A 12018-nucleotide genomic window follows, 5' to 3' on the forward strand; every position below is an offset into this window, starting at 1 on the left:
GGCACATCTGTAGTCCTGGCACCTCAGAAGGCTGAGGCGAGAAGATTCCTTGAGCCCAGGAGACTGAAGCCGTAGTGAGCTACGATTGGGCCACTGTACTCTAGCCTGGTAAACAGAGCGAGACCTTGCTTCTAAAATAAATAAATAAAACTTCCACTTAATCATTTTATTATTGATCTACATTTAGGCAGTCTCAATTACTCTTGATTACAAGTTCTCTTGCACTGAATATCCCAGCGTTACCAAATGCAGGTTCAGCTGCTCACTGCTTGACAACCAATTAGCAATTAGCAATTCATAGAAGGAGAATTAACTTTATTATGAACCAAACCAAGCAATGGGGAAAATGGTCCAGACCCTTGCCTTCATGGAACCACTTTAAATTTCCAAGTTCAGTGCAAGAATTTTGAAAAGGGAAAGTTTGAGAAGGGGAGGATATGCAGGGGACAAGACAGTGCAGGTTTATGTTGTGACTTGGTTTGATGACTTGTCTTGAGTTATTGCCCCATCTGGTGAATGGGCTGGCATCACCCTAGGCTCAACTGGGTTGTAAATTAACTGTAGCCTTGAAGCAATCTCCTGATGTGGGAGATTTCCACAGGTGCTTGCATTGTTTCAAGATTTAACCTCTGGAACTTTTAAGCAAACATACAATTAGATATGCTACCAACGTGAGGAGGTGCCCAGTGGTTAAGTGAACACAAAGAAAAAAAGGAAAAAGGATTAAACTTTAAAAATTGGGCACTTGGTTACACCAGTACGTAAGTCAACACTCATGTGCATAGAAGTTGAAATTTGGTTCAAGAATTAAACTCATTTTAAAAATGTGATAGATTAACCAGAGTCTTAACCAATGTGTATTCCTACAAACAGTATATTCAGAGTTACCATTTCCTCAGTTTCACCAAACCTGTATACTATTAATTTTTTTCACTTTTTTTAAATTATGGGAGAAAACATTTTTATTCATTTTATTTCCCCAGTATTCATAATGGAGTTAAAATCATTTCAAAGGTGCGTGCCTTGATTTGTGTTTCATATTCTTTGCCCTTCTCTTTATTAGTTTAATTTTATTATTAACATGGAGATGGTTTTGGATATTAGGATAATTCTTTTTTTTACACACATATACATATTCATTCCATTTTACTGCTTGTCTTTTAAATTTATCTTTTATCAATAACCAGTTTTTTTGTTTGTTTGCTTCATTGAGTTTTTTAGAGTCAAATCCCTCAGGTTTTTTCCTTCTTGAATTCCAGGAGTTCTGCCTTGTTGAGGAAGTCGTTCCTCAAGTAAACTGGAATGCCACCTTTATTATATTTTAAAGTTTCATATAATCATGAATATATTTCGAGATTCCATTAGAGTCCCATTGCTCTATTCTTTTCTTTTTGCATCAAAGATATTATATATTATCCATGTATATTCATATTACATATATAACATATAAATCTATAAGTAATATATATTGCTATTTAATATATATATTTACATAATATTTCTACTTCTTATATAAGTAATAGAAACATGTGGCTGGGCACAGTGGCTCATGCCTATAATCCCAGCACTTTGCATGGAATCCCAGCACTTTGGGAGGCCAAGGCAGGCAGATCACCTGAAGTCAAAAGTTTGAGACTAGCTTGGCCAACGTGGTGAAAGCCTGTCTCTACTAAAAATACAAAAAAATTAGCCGGGCATGGTGGCATGCACCTGTAGTCCCAGCTACTCAGGTGGCCAAGGCAGGAGAATCGCTTGAACTCAGGTGGCGGAGGCTGCCGTGAGCCAAGATGGTGCCACTGTACTCCAGCTTGGGTGACAGCAAGACTCTGTACCCCCCCCCCAAAAAAAATAGAAACATGTACATTATTACACATTGTATAATATAAACAATATTATAAAATATATACTTTATATAATTTTTTAAAAATTTATTGAATTGAGCAACACTTCACTCCAATGTAGACTATTACCAGCTATAGTGAGTATTTTTGTTTTGTGCTTAGCTGTGTATCTCTAATGTTTTAACTTTAAGTATAATCCATGCTTAAGATCTTTCATAAATACACTCCAGTTAAAGGATTTTTTCTTTATTTCTATCTTTCTAGGAAATTGTATTAGGATTAGAGATTTTTTAGTATCTATTGAGTAATCATCCCCTCACCCTTTAAATTTATTAGTAAAATAGGCTGGGTAATTCCAGCACTCTGGAACTCCAAAGTGCTTTGGAATTCCAAAGTGCTGGAATTACACGGCTCACATCTGTAATCCCAGCACTTTGGGAGGTTGAGGTGGGAGGATTGCTTGAGCCCAGGAGTTAAAACCAGCCTAAGCAAAATAGTGAGACCCCATCTCTACAAAAAAATTTTTAAAAATTGCCAGGTGTGGTGGCATGTGCTTCTAACCCTAGTTACTTGAGAGGCTGATTTGGGAGGATTGCTTGATCCTAGGAGGTCAAGGTTGCAATGAGCCATGATTGTGCCACTGCACTCCAGCCTGGAAGACAGAGCAAAACGTCCCCCCTTAAAAAAAAAAAATTAGCAAAATGCATTACCCTAGTACCTTTTCAACCTCCTGGGCTCAAGTAAATCCTCCTACTTCAGCTTCCCAAAGCACTGGAATTCCAGATGTGAGCCACTGTACCCAGCTTTGTAGCTTTCCTAATGTATCAGTCTGTTCTCACACTGCTATGAAGAACTACCTGAGTAATTTATGAAGACAGGAGGTTTACTTGACTCACAGTTCTCAGGTTGTATAGGAAACACGGCTGAGAGGCTTCAGGAAACTTACAATCACGGTGGAAGGCAAAGGGAAAGCAAACATATCTCCACATGGCAGAGCAGGAGAGAGAGAGATAAGGCAGAAGTGCTACAGACTTTTAAACAATCAAATCTGGTAAGAACTTGCCCACTATCAGGAGAATAGCAAGGGGGAAGGTGAAAATCTGCCCCCATGACCCAACTGTCTCCCATCAGGCCCCTCCTTTAACACTGAAGTTCATAATTCAACATGAGATTTGGGTGGAGACACAGAGCCAAACCATTATCACCTAATATTGAACCATACTTGCAAAACTAAAAGAAAACTCACTTGGTCATGATGTATGATGACTTATATACTGCCATTTCAATTTGCTATTATTTTATTTAAGACTTTGGTATCTGTCTATAAGTGAAAATTGCCTTTAGTTATCATTTGCAGGCTATCTTCTTTTGAAAGCAATAGCAACATTTTGCCATCCTACAGAATGAGTTGAAGAGTGAATCAGTTCTAAGTCTCAGAATACCTATATTACATGGCAGTTATCTGTTTCTGAAAGATTTGGTAAAATCTTTATATTTCCCTTCTTATTTTTATAAAATTAATCAAAGTTGCTGAAATGAGAATCATATTAATATTTCAATGGTGTAACAAAAATCAAAATTGTAGAAATGGCTCTAGTCAGCTTATTTTGTTTTAGTGGGAAAGTTTATATGCATGAATATAAATCACAAATACCTAGTCACATTATGTTTTAAAAAATGTCTCATGATTCCTGAGCCATTCACTGCATTATGACATGAAATTCACCAAGACACAGAATACTTGCTTTGTGGTTTAATCTACTCCATAGAATTATCAATAATAATACAGAGAAGGCATTTAATGTGGATATGTTAAAAAGATAATTTTAAAATTACAGAAAAATGGTACTCAAAGTAGGTACTGAAAACAGTAACATTACTATACATTTCATTTAAACGTATAAAACATATTACACAGCTTATGCTATTCATGCAATCCTACCTTTCTAAGGATTGATACAATCTCTAAATTAAGTGTGGCTAAATGCTATGTCATGGATCCTAGATATTTATAAAAAAAACTTCCTGGCTCCATAATTTCTGGGATTTAGTGTTTACTCCCTAGATTTGTTAGAATAATGTGCAGATGTAACTATCAGAAACCCAAAATAACAGTGCCTTAAACATGCTAGAAGTTTGTCTTTCAGGCACAATTTTAGAGGTAAACAACCCAGAAAGACAGTAGAGCAGCCCTTTTTCACAAAGCCCTTGGGGACCCAGGCTCCATCCAACTTTCTGCTCTGGTATCCTATGGATTCTGTGCTCACTCATGGACTGCAATGGAATTGCAGCCTTACATATATGCTGTGCAGCCAGTTAGAGGAAAAGGGAAAGAAGCATTCATGGGTACCTACCAATTGACTCACATTGAAGGATCCTGGAAGCTGTCACAGGATAATTCCACTTACATTCCATTGACCAGAATGTAGCCACATTTAATACTTCACTACAAAGGAAGCTGGCCAGTATATTTTTATTTTTCTAGGAAGTTGGATATCTAGCTAAAAACCCTATTGTATTGGAAGAAAAATAAAACAGATTTTGGCAGAAAACTAGCCATCTCGGGGGTGGCACCCAAGATGGCTGAATAGGAACAGCTCCAGCCTCTAGCTCCCAGCATGAGCGACACAGAAGACAGGTGATTTCTGCATTTTCAACTGAGGTACCGGGTTCATCTCACTGGGGCATGTCGGACAGTTGATGCTGGTCCGTGGGTGCAGCCCAACCAGTGAGAGCTGAAGCAGGGTGAGGCATCGCCTCACCTGGGAAGCGCAAGGGGGAAGGGAATTCCTTTTCCTAGCCAAGGGAAATTGAGACACACAACACCTGGAAAATCGGGTAACTCCCACTCTAATACTGCACTTTACCAAGGGTCTTAGCAAATGGCACACCAGATTATATCCCACACCTGGCCCGGAGGATCCCACGCCCAGGGAGCCTCCCTCATTGCTAGCACAGCAGTCTGAGATCTAACTGCAAGGCGGCCGCAAGGCTGGGGGAGGGGCGCCCGCCATGGCTGAGGCTTAAGTAGATAAACAAAGCCACCAGGAAGCTGGAATTGGGTGCAGCCCACCACAGCTCAAGGAGGCCTGCCTGACTCTGTAGACTCCATCCACCTCTGGGGACAGGGCAGAGCCAAACAAAAAGCAGCAGAAACCTCTGCAGATGTAAAAGTCCCTGTCTGACAGCTTTGAAGAGAGCAGTGGTTCTCCCAGCACAGAGTTTGAGATCTGAGAACGGACAGACTGCCTGCTCAAGTGGGTCCCTGACCCCTGAGTAGCATAACTGGGAGACATCCCCCACTAGGTGCAGACCGACACATCACACCTCACATGGCTGGGTATACCCTGAGACAAAGCTTCCAGAGCAAGAGGCAGACAGCAACACTCGCTGTTCAGCAATATTCTATCTTCTGCAGCCTCTGCTGCTGATACCTAGGCAAACAGGGTATGGAGTGAACCTCAAGCAAACTCCAACAGACCTGCAGCTGAGGGTCCTGACTGTTAGAAGGAAAACTAACAAACAGAAAGGACACCCACACCAAAACGCCATCAGTATGTCACCATCATCAAAGACCAAAGGCAGAAAAAACCACAAAGATGGGGAAAAAGCAGTGCAGAAAAGCTGGAAATACAAAAAATCAGAGCACATCTCCCCCTCCAAAGAAACGCGGCTCATCACCAGCAACGGAACAAAGCTGGACAGAGAATGACTTTGATGAGTGGAGAGAAGACAGCTTTAGTCGATCAAACTTCTCAGAGCTAAAGGAGGAATGACGTACCCAGCGGAAAGAAACTAAAAACCTTGAAAAAAGAATGGAGGAATGGATAACTACAATAATCAATGCAGAGAAGACCTTAAAACAACTGATAGAGATGAAAACCATAACACGAGAACTATGTGACAAATGCACAAGTTTCAGTAACCGACTCGATCAACTGGAAGAAAGATTATCAGTGATTGAAGATCAAATGAATGAAATGAAACGAGAAGAGAAATGTAGAGAAAAAAGAGTAAAAAGAAATGAACAAAGCCTCCAAGAAATTTGGGATTATGTGAAAAGACCAAATCTACATCTGATTGGTGTGCCTGAAAGTGAGGAGGAAAATGGAACCAAGTTGGAAAACACTCTGCATGACATCGTCCAGGAGAACTTCCCCAACCTAGCAAGGCAGGCCAACATTCAAATTCAGGAAATACAGACAATGCTACAAAGATACTCCTTGAGAAGAGCAACTCCAAGACACATAATTGTCAGATTCACCAAAGTTGAAATGAAGGAAAAAATGTTAAGGGCAGCCAGAGAGAAAGGTCGGGTTACCCACAAAGGGAAGCCCATCAGAATAACAACAGATCTCTCGGCAGCAACTCTACAAGCCAGAAGAGAGTGGGGGCCAATATTCAACATTCTTAAAGAAAAGAATTTTCAAACCAGAATTTCATATACAGCCAAATTAAGTTTCATAAGTGAAGGAGAAATAAAATCCTTTACAGACAAGCAAATGCTTAGAGATTTTGTCACCACCAGGTCTGTCCTACAAGAGATCCTGAAGGAAGCACTAAACATGGAAAGGAACAACCCGTATCAGCATTGCAAAAACATGCCAAAATCTAGTCCATCGATGCTAGGAAGAAACGGCATCAACTAACGAGTAAAATAACCAGCTAATATCATAATGACAAGATCAAGTTCACACATAACAAAATTAACCTTAAATGTAAATGGACTAAATGGTCCAATTAAAAGACACAGACTGGCAAATTGGATACATCAGTTTGCGGTATTGAGGAGCGCCATCTCACATGCAGAGACACACATAGGCTCAAAACAAAGGGATGGAGAAAGATCTACCAAGCAAATAGAAAACAAAAAAAGCAGGGGTTGCAATCCTAGTCTCGGATAAAACAGAATTTAAACCATCAAAAACCAAAAGAGACAAAGAAGGCCATTACATAATGGCAAAGGGATCAATTCATCAGGAAGAGCTAACTATCCTAAATATATATGCACCCAATACAGGAGCACCCTGATTCGTAAAGCATGTCCTTAGAGACTTACAAAGAGACTTAGACTCCCATACAATAATAATGGGAGACTTTAACACCCCACTGTCAACATTAGACAGATCAACGAGACAGAAAGTTGACAGGGATATCCAGGAATTGAACTCAACTCTGCACCAAGAGGACATAATAGACATCTACAGAACTGTCCACCCCAAATCAACAGAATATACATTCTTCTCAGCACCATATCGCACTTATTCCAAAACTGACCACATAGTTGGAAGTAAAGCACTCCTCAGCAAATGTAAAAGAACAGAAATTATAACAAACTGTCTCTCAGACCACAGTGCAATCAAACTAGAACTCAGGACTAAGAAACTCAATCAAAACCGCTCAATTACATGGAAACTGAACAACCTGCTCCTGAATGATTACTGGGTAAAAAACCAATGAGAACAAATATGCAACATACCAGCATCTCTGGGACACATTTAAAGCAGTGTGTAGAGGAAAATTTATAGCACTAAATGCCCACAAGAGAATGCAGGAAAGATCTAAAATTGACCCTCTAACATCATAATTAAAAGAACTAGAGAAGCAAGTGCAAACACATTCAAAATCTAGCAGAAGACAAGAAATAACTAAGATCAGAGCAGAACTGAAGGAGATGAAGACACAAAAAAACCCTCCAAATAATCAATAAATCCAGGAGCTGGTTTTTGAAAACATCAACAAAATAGATAGACTGCTAGCAAGACTAATAAAGAAGAAAAGAGAGAAAAATCAAATGTATGCAATAAAAAATGATAAAGGGGATATCACCACCGACCCCACAGAAATACAAATCACCATCAGAGAATACTATAAACACCTCTACGCAAATAAACTAGAAAACCTCGAAGAAATGGATAATTTTCTGGACACTTACACTCTCCCAAGACTAAACCAGGAAGAATTTGAATCCCTGGATAGACCAATAGCAGGCTCTGAAATTGAGGCAATAAATAATGGCCTACCAACCAAAAAAAGTCCAGGACCAGACAGATTCACAGCCGAATTCTACCAGAGGTACAAGGAGGAGCTTTGACAAAATTCAACAGCCCTTCATGCTAAAAACTCTCAATAAATTCGGTATTGATGGAATGTATCTCAAAATAATAAGAGCTATTTATGACAAACCCACAGCCAATATCATACTGAATGGGCAAAAATTGGAAGCATTCCCTTTGAAAACTGGCACAAGACAGGGATGCCCTCTCTCACCACTCCTATTCAACATAGTGTTGGAAGTTCTGGCTAGGGCAATCAGGCAAGAGAAAGAAATAAAGGGTATTCAGTTAGGAAAAGAAGAAGTCAAATTGTCCCTCTTTGCAGATGACATGATTGTATATTTAGAAAACCCCATCATCTCAGCCCAAAAATCTCCTTAAGCTGATAAGCAACTTCAGCAAAGTCTCAGGATACAAAATCAATGTGCAAAAATCACAAGCATTCCTATACACCAGTAACAGACAAACAGAGAGCCAAATCATGAATAAACTCCCATTCAGAATAGCTTCAAAGAGAATAAAATACCTAGGAATCCAACTTTCAAGGGATGTAAAGGACCTCTTCAAGGAGAACTACAAACCACTGCTCAGTGAAATAAAAGAGGACACAAACAAATGGAAGAACACACCAGTTAGAATGGCAATCATTAAAAAATCAGGAAACAATAGGCGCTGGAGAGAATGTAGAGAAACAGGATCACTTTTACACTGTTGGTGGGACTGTAATCTAGTTCAACCATTGTGGAAAACAGTGTGGCGATTCCTCAAGGATCTAGAACTAGAAATACCAGTTGACCCAGCCATCCCATCACTAGGGATATACCCAAAGCATTATAAGCATACTGCTATAAAGACACATGCACAGCTATGTTTATTGCAGCACTATTCACAATAGCAAAGACTTAGAATCAACCCAAATGTCCATCAGTGACAGACTGGATTAAGAAAATGTGGCACATATACACCATGGAATACTATGCAGCCATAAAAAAGGATGAGTTTGTGTCCTTTGTAGGGACATGGATGCAGCTGGAAACTATCATTCTCAGCAAACTATCGCAAGAACAGAAAACCAAATACCGCATGTTCTCACTCATAGGTGGGAATTGAACAATGAGATCGCTTGGACACAGGAAGGGGAACATCACACACCAGGTTCTATTGTGGGGAGGGGGTAGGGGGAGGAATAGCATTAGGAGACATACATAATGTAAATGACAAGTTAATGGGTGCAGCACACCAACATGGCACATGTATACATATGTAACAAACCTGCACATTGTGCACATGTACCCTAGAACTTAAAGTATAATAATAATAAAAAAGAAAACTAGCCATCTCTGCCACAACTATCTCACAAAAACTCACATTTACTAATCTCTTCTCTTTCATGAATGTCATCCCCTGGTGACAAATGGCATCTAGGAGTAGAGATAGATCAGCACGGATGTAGAAAACAACTTAAAGAGCATGACTTACTGCCAGTGGGTCACTGGTGCTATATTAATAAATAAAAAGCAGAATACTCCTTGAAGAAATAGTAACCCATTTTTCAATCAGCCAACATATGCTGGACAACAGTGATGTTAACAACACTGTTTAGGTGCCATGCAGGTCATAACGAACTTGTTTTGGGCAGTTTACAATGCAATTGGAATGATAGCATATACATATAAAATGTCATACAATCCAATAACTATTAATAACAAAGCAGGAGATGTGACAAGTCTGCATATGATTAAGTGATTCACTACTAGTATAGAAAGAAATGGAGATTTCTATTTCAGATATTATAGTGGCTGGGAATTTGGAGGGATTGATTAACCTTTTTTTTTTATTTTTTATTTTTTATTATACTTTGAGTTCTAGGGTACATGTGCATAACGTGCAGGTTTGTTACATATGTATACTTGTGCCATGTTGGTGTGCTGCAACCATCAACTCGTCAGCACCCATCAACTCGTCAATCAGGTATAACTCCCAATGCAATCCCTCCCCCTTCCCCCCTCCCCATGATAGGCCCCGGTGTGTGATGTTCCCCTTCCCGAGTCCAAGTGATCTCATTGTTCAGTTCCCACCTATGAGTGAGAACACGCGGTGTTTGGTTTTCTGTTCTTGCGATAGTTTGCTAAGAATGATGGTTTCCAGCTGCATCCATGTCCCTACAAAGGACACAAACTCATCCTTTTTTATGGCTGCATAGTATTCCATGTTGTATATGTGCCACATTTTCTTAATCCAGTCTGTCACTGATGGACATTAGGGTTGATTCCAAGTCTTTGCCATTGTGAATAGTGCCGCAGTATGTTTATTGGTTAACCTTTTGAAAACAACTAAAAGTACTGGGTTAAATATAAAATGTCATGTTAAAAATATGTATGATATAAAATAGTAAAGTATTATCAATCAAAACTAAGTGGAAAACAGAATCTAAATAGTAAACAAAGAACTAAAGCTGCTTTTGTCATAGACATAGTTTCTGAAGCAATAAACTTGATTTTCATTTTCACAGCCTCATGGACTCAGCTGGATTAAAAATAAAGCGGAGTTAACCCAGGTTAGGAAGCCTATAAGAGATACTTCCCAACCAATAATTTGAGACCCCAAGTGGCTACACACCCAGTGAAAGTGAATCAGAAGTAAGCTCATCCCACCTTCTATTTTCCCTACCTATAAGGGGCTATAAGGAAACATGTCTTGATACCAAAGAGAGCAAAAGGGATAAATCTTCCCTGAAAAGTTTTAATCATAAGCCAACCTTGGTATAGATTTATAGCTCTAATTCATATGACGTGTGGTCTGAAAGACCTTAGACTGTAAATTTAGTTTACAGTGATCCTAGGCACAGCTCCCTCAGATATTTGACAGAAACAAACAATAGTCATCTCTGGATTTTATCTTTATTTTCATTTTTATCCCAGGACTCAAAGTATTCCTACAAATAATTTCCCAAGAAAAATGAGCAACTCAGAATTAAAACTACGTACCCACTGACACAATGCCCCATTAGAAGAACAAAAGCCAAAACAGATTGAGACAAAACAGATTAGAATCATTAGGTATATATTATAAAATACTTATTAAAGAGGAGAATTAATATGTCTATGAGGAGTTATATAAAGTAACCCAGCAAATCTGAGAAAGGATAAAAGTCGATATTCTGGAATTTTAAAAAATATTTCTATTTACATTTTAAAAATCAGTTGATGTGTTCATGAGCAGATTAAACACAGCTGAGGAGAAAATTAAGTAGCGTAAAATAGATTAGAAGAAACTGATTCAGCTGGTCATTTGGGGTGACAAACATTTCATCTTAGAATGATGGCCCAATTTGTCCACAACTTTGTAGTGAAGACCTCAACACTGATGAATGCTGCTGTGACTTATTTGAAACCTTGATTGGCCACATTTTGGTATGACACCAAGGTTGAGCTGGTTCCTCCCCACCCTGCTAATATCCCCAGAACTATTCAGAGCCTTAAAAAATAGTAGTGCCCAAATTGTTAGTTTCAAACAACTCAGTTAAGGAAGCTGTGCTGAACGGTTTGGTGGCCTCTGAGGTGTGGATGTGCTTTTATATTGGAGAGATCAGAGGCAAGTGTGGCATCACTGGCTACAATGTTTAAAGACCAATTAAAATCAAACTTTAATAATTATATTTGATTTATTATTTGAGTGTTCTTGGACCATGTGTGATAAGATTGCTATCTGATTAAATGTGTTTAAAAAAAATGAAACTCCCTTATGCAACATAAAGAAATATATAATAAATGGGGGTTGGGTGTAGACAAAGGAAAGTTAAGAGAAATTAAGGATAGAATTAGAGTTAGCATGTATAACAAATTTTCTATCAGAGCCCCAGAAGGAGAGGTAAGAGAGAATGAGGCAGAGGCAATATTTGGGAAGATAATCACGAAAAATATTCTAGAAGTGATAAGAGACATCAATCTTTAGATTAAAGAAGCTTAATACATCCCTACCCAGGAGAAATGGCACATTATAGTAAATAAGGACAACACCAAAGACAAAGAGAAGATATTAAAGAAGCCAGAGAAAAAAAAGAAAAACAAAAGATTACTTTCAAAAGATCAATAGTTAGACTGATAGCTAACTTCTCAAGA

The 12018-nt window shown here is 38.7% G+C and overlaps 1 pseudogene; it reads left to right on the forward strand.

Moving 5' to 3' along the window:
• The first annotated feature begins 11218 nt into the window (after window positions 1-11218).
• LOC116274101 lies at window positions 11219-11523 on the forward strand (annotated as a pseudogene).
• The last annotated feature ends 495 nt before the right edge of the window (window positions 11524-12018 follow it).

Source organism: Papio anubis, chromosome 3 (genome assembly GCF_008728515.1).
Source record: "Papio anubis isolate 15944 chromosome 3, Panubis1.0, whole genome shotgun sequence".
In the NCBI taxonomy this organism is placed as follows: domain Eukaryota; kingdom Metazoa; phylum Chordata; class Mammalia; order Primates; family Cercopithecidae; genus Papio; species Papio anubis.